Source organism: Triticum urartu, chromosome 5A, assembly GCF_056163025.1.
Source record: "Triticum urartu cultivar PI428250 chromosome 5A, HENAU_Tu73, whole genome shotgun sequence".
Lineage (NCBI taxonomy): Eukaryota > Viridiplantae > Streptophyta > Magnoliopsida > Poales > Poaceae > Triticum > Triticum urartu.
Genome location: NC_141877.1, coordinates 392,658,095 through 392,673,078, shown reverse-complemented (window position 1 = coordinate 392,673,078; position 14,984 = coordinate 392,658,095).

Sequence of the window (14,984 nt, the reverse complement as noted above, 5' to 3'; positions counted from 1 at the left end):
AAAGTCTCACATCGACGCTACTAATCAACGGGCTAGGGAGATTCCCATCAATCGATGTCAATGCAAGGAGTGGGGATTACGATGCAACAGATGCACTAGAGCTATAAATGTATGAAAGCTCAACAAAAGAAACTAAGTGGGTGTGCATCCAACTTGCTTGCTCACGAAGACCTAGGGCATTTGAGCAAGCCCATTGTTGGAATATACAAGCCAAGTTCTATAATGAAAAATTCCCACTAGTATATGAAAGTGACAAAACAAGAGACTCTCTATCATAAAGATCATGGTGCTACTTTGAAGCACAAGTGTGGAAAAAGAGGATAGTAGCATTGTCCCTTTTTTATTTCTTCTTTTTTCTTTTTTTGGGCCTTTCTTTTTTTGGCCTTTCTCTTTTTTGGGGGGACAATGCTCTATTAATGATGATCATCACACTTCTGTTTATTTACAACTCAATGATTACAACTCGATACTAGAACAAAATATGACTCTATATGAATGCCTCCGACGGTGTACCGTGAAGGGCAATGAATCAAGAGTGACATGTATGAAAAATTATGCATGGTGGCTTTGCCACGAATACGATGTCAACTACATGATCATGCAAAGCAATATGACAAGGATGAAGCATGTCATAAATGAAAGGTGGAAAGTTGCATGGCAATATATATCGGAATGGGTATGTAAATGCCATAATAGGTAGGTATGGTGGCTGTTTGGAGGAAGATATAAGGAGGTTTATCTGTGATAGAGCGTATCATATCACGGGGTTTGGATGGACCGGCGAAGTTTGCACCAACTCTCAAGGTGAGAAAGGGAAATGCACGATACCGAAGAGGCTAGCAATGATAGAAGAATGAGACTGTGTATAATCCATGGACTCAACATTAGTCATAAAGAACTCACATACTTATTGCAAAAATCTACAAGTCATCGAAAACCAAGCATTACGCGCATGCTCCTAGGGGGATAGATTGGTAGGAAAAGACCATCGCTCATCCCCGACCGCCACTCATAAGGAAGACAATCAAATAACACCTCATGTTTCAAATTTTTTACACAACGGTTACCATGAAGGAAATATGCCCTAGAGGCAATAATAAAGTTATTATTTTATTTCCTTATATCATGATAAATGTTTATTATTCATGCTAGAATTGTATTATCCAGAAACATAATACTTGTGTGAATACATAGACAAACTAAAACGTCACTAGTGTGCCTCTACTTGACTAGCTCGTTAATCAAAGATGGTTATGTTTCCTAACCATAGACATGTGTTGTCATTTGATTAACGGGATCACATCATTAGGAGAATGATGTGATTGACATGACCCATTCCATTCGCTTAGCACCCGATCGTTTAGTATGTTGCTATTGCTTTCTTCATGACTTATACATGTTCCTATAACTATGAGATTATGCAACTCCCGTTTGCCGGAGGAACACTTTGTGTGCTACCAAACGTCGCAACGTAACTGGGTGATTATAAAGGAGCTCTACAGGTGTCTCCAAAGGTACATGTTGGGTTGGCGTATTTCGAGATTAGGATTTGTCACTCCGATTGTCGGAGAGGTATCTCTGGGCCCTCTCGGTAATGCACATCACATAAGCCTTGCAAGCATTGCAACTAATGAGTTAGTTGCGAGATGATGTATTACGAAATGAGTAAAGAGACTTGCCGGTAATGAGATTGAACTAGGTATTGAGATACCGACGATCGAATCTCGGGCAAGTAACATACCGATGACAAAAGGGAACAAAGTATGTTGTTATGCGGTCTGACCGATAAAAGATCTTCGTAGAATATGTGGGATCCAATATGAGCATCTAGGTTCCGCTATTGGTTATTGACCGGAGACATGTCTCGGTCATGTCTGCATTGTTCTCGAACCCGTAGGGTCCGCACGCTTAACGTTATGATGATAGTTTCATTATGAGTTTATATATTTTGATGTACCGAAGTTTGTTCGGAGTCTCGGATGTGATCACGGACATGACGAGGAGTCTCGAAATGTTCGAGACATAAATATTGATATATTGGAAGCCTATGTTTGGACATCGGAAGTGTTCCGGGTGAAATCGGCATTTTACCGGAGTACCGGGAGGTTACCGGAACCCCCCGGTAACCTAATGGGCCTTAATGGGCCTAGTGGAGGAAGAGGAGAGGAGGCCTAGGGGCTGCCGCGCGCCCCTCCCCCCCCAAGTCCGAATTGGACAAGGAGGGGGGCGGCGCCCCCTTTCCTTTCTTCCCTCTCCTCCTTCCCCCCAAGTCCTAATCCAACTAGGGAAAGGGGAGGAGTCCTACTCCCGGTAGGAGTAGGACTCCTCCGGCGCGCCTCCTCCTAGGGCCGGACGCGCCCCCCCTTGCTCCTTTATATATGGGGGCAGGGGGCGCCCCTAGACACACAAGTTGATCTCCAAGATCGTTCTCTTAGCCGTGTGCGGTGCCCCCTTCCACCATAGTCCTCGATAATAATGTAGTGGTGCTTAGGCGAAGCCCTGCGACAGTAGAACATCAAGATCGTCACCACGCCATCATGCTGACGGAACTCTTCCCCGACACTTTGCTGGATCGGAGTCCGGGGATCGTCATCGAGCTGAACGTGTGCTAGAACTCGGAGGTGCCGTAGTTTCGGTGCTTGATCGATCGGGGCGTGAAGACGTACGACTACATCAACCGCGTTATCATAACACTTCCGTTGTTGGTCTACGAGGGTACGTAGATTACACTCTCCCCTCTCGTTGCTATGCATCACCATGATCTTGCATGTGTGTAGGAATTTTTTTGAAATTACTACGTTCCCCAACAGTGGCATCCGAGCCTGGTTTTATGTGTTGATGTTATATGCACGAGTAGAACACAAGCGAGTTGTGGGCGATATAAGTCATACTGCTTACCAGCATGTCATTCTTTGGTTCGGCGGTATTGTTGGATGAAGCAGCCCGGACCACATTACGCGTACGCTTACGCGAGACTGGTTCTACCGACGTGCTTTGCACATAGGTGGCTGGCGGGTGTCAGTTTCTCCAACTTTAGTTGAACCGAGTATGGCTACGCCCGGTCCTTGCGAATGTTAAAACATCACCAACTTGACAAACTATCGTTGTGGTTTTGATGCGTAGGTAAGATTGGTTCTTGCTTAAAGCCCGTAGCAGCCACGTAAAACTTGCAACAACAAAGTAGAGGACGTCTAACTTGTTTTTGCAGGGTATGTTGTGATGTGATATGGTCAAGACATGATGCTAAATTTTATTGTTTGAGATGATCATGTTTTTTAACCAAGTTATCGGCAACTGACAGGAGCCATATGGTTGTCGCTTTATTGTATGCAATGCAATTGCGCTGTAATGCTTTACTTTATCACTAAGTGGTAGCAATAGTCGTGGAAGCATAAGATTGGCGAGACGACAATAATGCTACGATGATGATCAAGGTGTCATGCCGGTGATGATGGTGATCATGACGGTGCTTCGAAGATGGAGATCACAAGCACAAGATGATGATGGCCATATCATATCACTTATATTGATTGCATGTGATGTTTATCTTTTATGCATCTTATCTTGCTTTGATTGACGGTAGCATTTTAAGATGATCTCTCGCTAATTATCAAGAAGTGTTCTCCCTGAGTATGCACCGTTGCGAAAGTTCTTCGTGCTGAGACACCACGTGATGATCGGGTGTGATAGGCTCTACGTTCAAATACAACGGGTGCAAAACAGTTGCACACGCGGAATACTCAGGTTATACTTGACGAGCCAAGCATATACAGATATGGCCTCGGAACACAGAGACCGAAAGGTCTAGCGTGAATCATATAGTAGATATGATCAACATAGTGATGTTCACCAATGAAACTACTCCATCTCACGTGATGATCGGACATGGTTTAGTTGATTTGGATCACGTAATCACTTAGAGGATTAGAGGGATGTCTATCTAAGTGGGAGTTCTTTAGAAATATGATTAATTGAACTTAAATTTATCATGAACTTAGTACCTGATAGTATCTTGCTTGTTTATGTTTGATTGTAGATAGATGGCCCGTGTTGTTGTTCCATTGAATTTTAATGCGTTCCTTGAGAAAGCAAAGTTGAAAGATGATGGTAGCAATTACATGGACTGGGTCCGTAACTTGAGGATTATCCTCATTGCTGCACAGAAGAATTACGTCCTGGAAGCACCGCTGGGTGCCAGGCCTGCTGCTGGATCAACACCAGATGTTATGAACGTCTGGCAGAGCAAAGCTGATGACTACTCGATAGTTCAGTGTGCCATGCTTTACGGCTTAGAATTAGGACTTCAACGACGTTTTGAACGTCATGGAGCATATGAGATGTTCCAGGAGTTGAAGTTAATATTTCAAGCAAATGCCCGGATTGAGAGATACGAAGTCTCCAATAAGTTCTATAGCTGCAAGATGGAGGAGAGCAGTTCTGTCAGTGAGCATATACTCAAAATGTCTGGGTATAATAATCACTTGATTCAATTGGGAGTTAATCTTCCAGATGATTGCGTCATTGACAGAATTCTCCAATCACTTCCACCTAGCTACAAGAGCTTCGTGATGAACTATAATATACAAGGGATGAATAAGACTATTCCCGAGCTCTTCGCAATGCTGAAAGCTGCGGAGCTAGAAATCAAGAAGGAGCATCAAGTGTTGATGGTCAGCAAGACCACTAGTTTCAAGAAAAAGGGCAAAGGGAAGAAGAAGGGGAACTTCAAAAAGAACAGCAAAGAAGTTGCTACTCAGGAGAAGAAACCCAAATCTGGACCAAAGCCTGAAACTGAGTGCTTCTACTGCAAGCAGACTGGTCACTGGAAGCGGAACTGACCCAAGTATTTGGCGGATAAGAAGGATGGCAAGGTGAACAAAGGTATATACGATATAAATGTTATTGATGTGTACCTTACTAATGCTCGCAGTAGCACCTGGGTATTTGATACTGGTTCTATTGCTAATATTTGCAACTCGAAACAGGGACTACGGATTAAGCGAAGATTGGCTAAGGACGAGGTGATGATGCGCGTGGGAAATGGTTCCAAAGTCGATGTGATCGCGGTCGGCATGCTACCTCTACATCTACCTTCGGGATTAGTATTAGACCTAAATAATTGTTATTTGGTGCCAGCGTTGAGCATGAACATTATATCTAGATCTTGTTTGATGCGAGACGGTTATTCATTTAAATCGTAGAATAATGGTTGTTCTATTTATATGAGTAATATCTTTTATGGTCATGCACCCTTGAAGAGTGGTCTATTCTTATTAAATCTCAATAGTAGTGACACACATATTCATAATGTTGAAGCCAAAAGATGCAGAGTTGATAATGATAGTGCAACTTATTTGTGGCACTGCCGTTTAGGTCATATCGGTGTAAAGCGCATGAAGAAACTCCATACTCATGGACTTTTGGAACCACTTGATTATGAATCACTTGGTACTTGCGAACCGTGCCTTATGGGCAAGATGACAAAAACACCGTTCTCCGGTACTATGGAGAGAGCAACATATTTGTTGGAAATCATACATACAGATGTATGTGGTCCGATGAATGTTGAGGCTCGTGGCGGATATCGTTATTTTCTCACCTTCACAGATGACTTAAGCAGATATGGGTATATCTACTTAATGAAACATAAGTCTGAAACATTTGAAAAGTTCAAAGAATTTCGGAGTGAAGTTGAAAATCATCGTAACAAAAAAATAAAATTCCTACGATCTGATCGTGGAGGAGAATATTTGAGTTACGAGTTTGGTGTACATTTGAAACAATGCGGAATAGTTTCGCAACTCACGCCACCCGGAACACCACAGCGTAATGGTGTGTCCGAACGTCGTAATCGTACTTTACTAGATATGGTGCGATCTATGATGTGTCTTACTGATTTACCGCTATCGTTTTGGGGTTATGCTTTAGAGACGGCCACATTCACGTTAAATAGGGCACCATCAAAATTCGTTGAGACGACGCCTTATGAACTGTGGTTTGGCAAGAAACCAAAGTTGTCGTTTTTGAAAGTTTGGGGCTGCGATGCTTATGCGAAAAAGCTTCAACCTGATAAGCTCGAACCCAAATCGGAGAAATGTGTCTTCATAGGATATCCAAAGGAAACTATTGGATACACCTTCTATCACAGATCCGAAGGCAAGACTTTTTTTGCTAAATTCGGAAAGTTTCTAGAGAAGGAGTTTTTCTCGAAAGAAGTGAGTTGGAGGAAAGTAGAACTTGATGAGGTAACTGTACCTGCTCCCTTATTGGAAAGTAGTACATCACAGAAACCAGTTTCTGTGACACCTACACCAATTAGTGAGGAAGCTAATGATGATGATCATGAAACTTCAGAACAAGATACTACTGAACCTCGTAGATCAACCAGAGTAAGATCCGCACCAGAGTGGTACGGTAATCATGTTCTGGAAGTCATGCTACTAGATCATGATGAACCTACGAACTATGAAGAAGCGATGGTGAGCCCAGATTCCGCAAAATGGCTTGAAGCCATGAAATCTGAGATGGGATCCATGTATGAGAACAAAGTGTGGACTTTGGTTGACTTGCCCAATGATCGGCAAGCAATTGAAAATAAATGGATCTTCAAGAAGAAGACTGACGCTGACGGTAATGTTACTGTCTACAAAGCTTGACTTGTCGCAAAAGGTTTTCAACAAGTTCAAGGGATTGACTATGATGAGACCTTCTCACCCGTAGCGATGCTTAAGTCTGTCTGAATCATGTTAGCAATTGCCGCATTTTATGATTATGAAATTTGGCAGATGGATGTCAAAACTGCATTCCTGAATGGATTTCTGGAAGAACAGTTGTATATGATGCAGCCGGAAGGTTTTGTCGATCCAAAAGGAGCTAACAAAGTGTGCAAGCTCCAGCGGTCCATTTATCGACTGGTGCAAGCCTCTCGGAGTTGGAATATACGCTTTGATAGTGTGATCAAAGCATATGGTTTTATACAGACTTTTGGAGAAGCCTGTATTTACTAGAAAGTGAGTGGGAGCTCCGTAGTATTTCTGATATTATATGTAGATGACATATTGTTAATCGGAAATGATACTGAATTTCTGAATAGCATAAAGGGATAATTGAATAAGAGTTTTTCAATGAAAGACCTCGGTGAAGCTGCTTACATATTGGGCATTAAGATCTATAGAGATAGATCAAAACGCTTAATTGGACTTTCACAAAGCACATACCTTGACAAAATTTTGAAGAAATTCAAAATGGATCAAGCAAAGAAAGGATTCTTGCCTGTGTTACAAGGTGTGAAATTGAGTAAGACTCAATGCCCGACCAATGCAGAAGATAGAGAGAAAATGAAAGATGTTCCCTATGCTTCAGACATAGGCTCTATCATGTATGCAATGCTATGTACCAGACCTGATGTATGTCTTGCTATAAGTCTAGCAGGGAGGTACCAAAGTAATCCAGGAGTGGATCACTGGACAACGGTCAAAAACATCCTGAAATACCTGAAAAGGACTAAGGATATGTTTCGAGGTGACAAAGAGCTCATCATAAATGGTTACGTTGATGCAAGCTTTGACACTGATCCGGACGATTTTAAATCGCAAACCGGATACGTGTTTACATTAAACGGTGGAGCTGTCAGTTGGTGCAGTTCTAAACAAAGCGTTGTGGCGGGATCTACATGTGAAGCGGAGTACATAGCTGCTTCGGAAGCAGCAAATGAAGGAGTCTGGATGAAGGAGTTCATATCCGATCTAGGTGTCATACCTAGTGCATCGGGTCCAATGAAAATCTTTTGTGACAATACTAGTGCAATTGCCTTGCCAAAGGAATCCAGATTTCACAAGAGAACCAAGCACATCAAGAGACGCTTCAATTCCATCCGGGATCTAGTCCAGGTGGGAGACATAGAGATTTTCAAGATACATACGGATCTGAATGTTGCAGACCCGTTGACTAAGCCTCTTCCACGAGCAAAACATGATCAGCACCAAAGCTCCATAGGTGTTAGAATCATTACTGTGTAATCTAGATTATTGACTCTAGTGCAAGTGGGAGACTGAAGGAAATATGCCCTAGAGGCAATAATAAAGTTAATATTTTATTTCCTTATATCATGATAAATGTTTATTATTCATGCTAGAATTGTATTATCCGGAAACATAATACTTGTGTGAATACATAGACAAACTAAAACGTCACTAGTGTGCCTCTACTTGACTAGCTCGTTAATCAAAGATGGTTATGTTTCCTAACCATAGACATGTGTTGTCATTTGATTAACGGGATCACATCATTAGGAGAATGATGTGATTGACATGACCCATTCCATTAGCTTAGCACCCGATCGTTTAGTATGTTGCTATTGCTTTCTTCATGACTTATACATGTTCCTATGACTATGAGATTATGCAACTCCCGTTTGCCGAAGGAACACTTTGTGTGCTACCAAACGTCACAACGTAACTGGGTGATTATAAAGGAGCTCTACAGGTGTCTCCAAAGGTACATGTTGGGTTGGCGTATTTCGAGATTAGGATTTGTCACTCCGATTGTCGGAGAGGTATCTATGGGCCCTCTCGGTAATGCACATCACATAAGCCTTGCAAGCATTGCAACTAATGAGTTAGTTGCGAGATGATGTATTACGAAACGAGTAAAGAGACTTGCCGGTAACGAGATTGAACTAGGTATTTAGATACCGACAATCGAATCTCGGGCAAGTAACATACCGATGACAAAGGGAACAAAGTATGTTGTTATGCGGTCTGACCGATAAAAGATCTTCGTAGAATATGTGGGAGCCAATATGAGCATCCAGGTTCCTCTATTGGTTATTGACCGGAGACATGTCTCGGTCATGTCTGCATTGTTCTCGAACCCGTAGGGTCCGCACGCTTAACGTTAAGATGACAGTTTCATTATGAGTTTATATATTTTGATGTACCGAAGTTTGTTCGGAGTCCCGGATGTGATCACGGACATGATGAGGAGTCTCGAAATGTTCGAGACATAAAGATTGATATATTGGAAGCCTATGTTTGGACATCGGAAGTGTTCCGGGTGAAATCGGCATTTTATCGGAGTACCGGGAGGTTACCGGAACCCCCCGGTAACCTAATGGGCCTTAATGGGCCTAGTGGAGGAAGAGGAGAGGAGGCCTAGGGGCTGCCGCGCGCCCCTCCCCCCCCCCCAAGTCCGAATTAGACAAGGAGGGGGGCGGCGCCCCCCCTTTCCTTTCTTCCCTCTCCTCCTTCCCCCCAAGTCCTAATCCAACTAGGGAAAGGGGGGAGTCCTACGCCCGGTAGGAGTAGGACTCCTCCGGCGCGCCTCCTCCTAGGGCCGGCCGCACCCCCCCTTGCTCCTTTATATACGGGGGCAGGGGGCACCCCTAGACACACAAGTTGATCTCCAAGATCGTTCTCTTAGCCGTGTGCGGTGCCCCCTTCCACCATAGTCCTCGATAATATTGTAGTGGTGCTTAGGCAAAGCCCTGCGACAGTAGAACATCAAGATCGTCACCACGCCGTCGTGCTGACGGAACTCTTCCCCGACACTTTGCTGGATCAGAGTCCGGGGATCGTCATCGAGTTGAACGTGTGCTAGAACTCGGAGGTGCTGTAGTTTCGGTGCTTGATCGATCGGGCCGTGAAGACGTATGACTACATCAACCGCGTTATCATAATGCTTCCGCTGTCGGTCTACGAGGGTACGTAGATTACACTCTCCCCTCTCGTTGCTATGCATCACCATGATCTTGCGTGTGCGTAGGAATTTTTTTGAAATTACTACGTTCCCCAACATACCATACGTGCATGCTACGGGACTTGCAATCTTCAACACAAGTATTTCTCAAATTCACAACTACTCAACTAGCACACTCTAATATCACCATCTTTATATCTCAAAACAATTATCAAGTATCAAACTTCTCATAGTATTCAATGCACTTTCTATGATAGTCTTTTTATACTACCCATCTTGGATGTCTATCATATTAGGACTAATTCCATGACCAAAGAAAATTACCATGATGTTCTAAAGGACTCTCAAAATAATATAAGTGAAGCATGAGAGATCAATAATTTCTATAAAATAAAACCACCACCGTGCTCTAAAAGATATATGTGAAGCACTAGAGCAAAATTATCTAGCTCAAAAGATATAAGTGAAGCACATAGAGTATTCTAATAAATTCAAATTCATGTGTGTCTCTCCCAAAAGGTGTGTACAGTAAGAATGATTGTGGTAAACTGAAAAGCAAAGACTCAAATCATACAAGACGCTCCAAGCAAAACACATATCATGTGGTGAATAAAAATATAGCCTCAAGTAAAGTTACCGATGGAAGAAGACGAAAGAGGGGATGCCTCCCGGGGCATCCCAAAGCTTAGGATTTTGCCTTGAATTTTACCTTGAGGTGCCTTGGTAATACCCAAGCTTAGTCTCTTTCCACTCCTTATTCCATAATCCATCAAATCTTTACCCAAAACTTGAAAACTTCACAACACAAAACTCAACAGAAAATCTCATGAGCTCCGTTAGTATAATAAAACAAACCACCAATTAAGGTACTGTAATGAACTCATTATTTATTTATATTGGTGTTAAACCTACTGTATTACAACTTCTATATGGTTCATACCCTCCGATACTAGCCATAGATGCATCAAAATAAGCAAACAACACACGAAAAACAGAATCTGTCAAAAACAGAACAGTCTGTAGTAATCTGTAGGGTTCGAATACTTATGTAACCCCAAAAATTCTGAAATAAATTGGTGGACTTGAGGAATTTTTCTATTAATCATCTGAAAAAATAATCAACCTAATCGCACTCTCCAGTAAAAAATGGCAGCAAATCTCGTGAGCGCTAATGTTACTGTTTTTTACAGCAAGATCGCTAAAACTTCCCCCAAGTCTTCCCAAAGGTTCTACTTGGCACAAACACTAATTAAAAGCATAAAACCACATCTAAACAGAGGCTAGATGAATTATTTATTCCTAAACAGAACCAAAAAGCAATAAAAAAAATAAAATTGGGTTTCCTCCCAACGAGCGTTATCGTTTAACGCCCCTAACTAGGCATAAAAGCAAGAATAGATCTAGGTATTATCATCTTTGGTATGCAATCCATAAGTAGCTCTCATAATAGATTCATAACGTAATTTAATTTTCTTTCTAGGAAAGTGTTCCATGCCCTTCCTTAATGGAAATTGGAATCTAATATTCCCTTCTTTCATATCAATAATTGCACCAATCGTTCTAAGGAAAGGTCTGCCAAGAATAATAGGACATGAAGGATTGCAATCAATATCAAGAACAATGAAATATACGGGCACATAATTCCTATTTGCAACAATAAGAACATCATTAATCCTTCCCATAGGTTTCTTAATAGTGGAATCCGCGAGATACAAATTTAAAGAACAATCATCAAATTCACGGAAGCCTAACACATCACACAAAGTTTTTGGAATCGTGGAAATGCTAGCACCCAAATCACATAAAGCATAGCATTCATGATCTTTAATTTTAATTTTAATAGTAGGTTCCCAATCATCATGAAGTTTTCTAGGAATAGAAACTTGTAGTTCCAGCTTTTCTTCATAAGATTGCATTAAAGCATCAACGATATGTTTGGTAAAAGCTTTATTTTGACTATAAGCATGCGGAGAATTTAGCACAGATTGCAACAAGGAAATGCAATCTATCAAAGATAAATTATCATAATTAAATTCTTTGAAATCAAAAATAGTGGATTCATTGCTATGTAAAGTTTTGACCTCTCCAATCCCACTTTTACCAATTTTTGCATCCAGATCTAAAAACTCTGAATCATTGGGACGCCTTTTAACTAAAGTTGACTCATCTCTAGTCCCATCATTATCAAGATTCATATTGCAAAACAAAGATTTAATAGGAGACACATCAATCACTTTTAGATCTTCATCCATTATCATCAAATTCTTCCAGTTTGGCGGCCATCTTATTAACTAAGGTGGCCTGCTTATCCGAAATTTGGGCTATTAAGTTTTCAAGATGAGCAAACTGACTTTCAGACCATAAAATTCTTTAGACATATCATCGAGCTCTTTATTCATGTACCCCATAAAACTTTTTTGTTCTTTAAGCTCGTTTCTGAAGAAATTATTATGCTCAAACTGCAAGGACATAAAAATTCTAATGTTGTTTTTAATTTCTTCCAACCTTCTATGGTGAGGGTTACCACCTTTTGGTAAAGCCATCGCGGCAAACAATCCAACACACAAGCACACAAGAAGCGAGCGAGAAAGAGGCAAACAGAAAAAGAGGGCGAATAAAACGGTAAGGGTGAAGTGGGGGAGAGGACAATGAGAGGCAAATGGCAAATAATGTAATGTGAGGGATAAGAGCTTGTGATGGGTACTTGGTATGTCTTGACTTGTGCATAGATCTCCCCAGCAACGGCGCCACAAATCCTTCTTGCTACCTCTTGAGCATTGTGTTGCTTTTCCCTTGAAGAGGAAAGGGTGGTACAGCAAAGTAGCGTAAGTATTTCCCTCGGTTTTTGAGAACCAAGGTATCAATCCAGTAGGAGACTACACGCAAGTCCCTCATGCCTACACAAAAAATAAGAACCTCGCAACCAACGTGATAAAGGGGTTGTCAATCCCTTCACGGTCACTTATGAGAGTGAGATCTGATAGAGATAATAAGATAAATATTTTTGGTATTTTTATGATATAGATAAGAAAATAAAGATTTCAAAATAAAATAGATTGGAAACTTATATGATAAAAGATAGACCCGAGGGCCATAGGTTTCACTAGTGGCTTCTCTCAAGATAGCTTAAGTATTACGGTGGGTGAACAAATTACTGTCGAGCAATTGATAGAAAAGTGCATAATTATGAGAATATCTAGGCATGATCATGTATATATGCATCACGTCGGCGACAAGTAGACCGAAACGATTCTGCATCTACTACTATTACTCCACACATCGACCGCTATCCAGCATGCATCTAGGGTATTAAGTTCATAAGAACAGAGTAATGCATTAGGCAAGATGACATGATGTAGAGGGATAAACTCAAGCAATATGATATAAACCCCATCTTTTTATCCTCGATGGCAACAACACAATATGTGCCTTGTTGCCCCTGCTGTCACTGGGAAAGGACACCGCAAGATTGAACCCAAAGCTAAGCACTTCTCCCATTGCAAGAAAGATCAATCTAGTAGGACAAACCAAACTAATAATTCGAACAGACTTGCAAATATAACCAATCATACATAAAAGATTTCAGAGAAGAATCAAATATTGTTCATAGATAAACTTGGTCATAAACCCACAATTCATCGGATCTCCACAAACACACCGCAAAAAGAGATACATCAAATAGATCTCCAAGAAGATCGAGGAGAACACTGTATTGAGATCCAAAGAGAGAGAATAAGACATCTAGCTAATAAGTATGGACCCGAAGGTCTGTGGTAAACTACTCACACATCATCGGAGAGGCTATGGTGTTGATGTAGAAGCCCTCTATGATCGATTCCCCCTCCGGCGGAGCTTCGGAAAAGGCCCCAAGATGGGATCTCTTGGGTACAGAAGGTTGCGGTAGTGGAAATAGGGTTTTGTGGTGCTCCTGGATGTTTTCGGGGTATATGGATATTTATAGGAGGAAGAAGTAGGTTGGTGGAGCTGCGAGGGGCCCACGAGGGTGGGGGCGCGCCCAGGGGGCAGGCGCGCCTCCGTGCCTTGTGGCCACCTCGTTTCTTTCTTGACGTCTACTCCAAGTCCCATCGATCATGTTTGTTCCAAAAATAACTGTCACGAAGGTTTCATTCCGTTTGGATTCCATTTGATATTCCTTTTCTGTGAAACACTGAAATAGGCAAAAAATAGCAATTTGCACTGGGCCTTGGGTTAGTAGGTTAGTCCCAAAAATAATATAAAAGTGTATAATAAAGCTCATTAACATCCAAAACAGATAATATAATAGCATGGAACAATAAAAAATTATAGATACGTTGGCAACGTATCGTGCTGCGACAGTGGTACTGTCGCAACGCGTGCTGGTATCTTGCCGCTCGGAGCGAGGCTTCACGGCGGCGTTCCTCCCCCAGCACAAGGTCCATCCCCCGCATGGCCTCCTGCTACATCTCATCAAACGCCAGGACCCGCGCGGAGCGATGCCTGACCTCGTGAGGGAGAACCGCTTCTGCTCCATAGACGAGGAAGAAAGGGGTCTCGCCTGTTGGCTTGGTGGCGGTGGTGCGGATGGACCACAACACGGACTGGAGCTCGTCGTGCCAGCCCCTGTCGCAGGCCTCGAGCTTCTTCTTGAAGGTCCTGGTCTTGAGGCCTCTCAGGACCTCCGCGTTGGCGCGTTCGGCTTGGGCATTGCTCCTGGGGTGTGCCACCGAAGCGTAGCAGATCTGCGTTCCAAGGTTAGCACAATATGTCCTGAAGAGATTGCTAGTGAATTGCGAACCGTTGTCGGTGATGATGCAGTTAGGGACCCCGAACCGGCTCACGGGGCCCTTGATGAACTTAACTGCGGACCCGGCCAGGATGGTGCGAACGGCTTCCACCTCTGCCCATTTGGTGAACTTGTCGATGGCGACATTGAGGTAGCGGTAGCCCCCAGGAGCTCGAGGGAACGGGCCTAGGATATCCAACCCCCAGACCGCAAATGGCCACGAGAGCGGGATGGTCCGGAGGCCCTGAGCTGGTTGATGGATCTGCTTGGCGTGGAATTGGCAGGCCTCGCAGGACTTTACCAGCTCGGTCGTGTCGTTGAGTGTCGTGGGCCAGTAGAACCCGCTGCGGAACGCCTTGCCGACCAGGGTACGCGACGAGGAGTGATGCCCGCAGTCTCCACCATGTATGTCAGCCAGCAGATCGCTCCCCTGCTCCCCGGAGATGCATCTCAAGGAAACATCATTTGGTCATTTTCTGTACAGCTCACCGTCCTGGATGCAGTATGTCATAGCCTGCCGGGC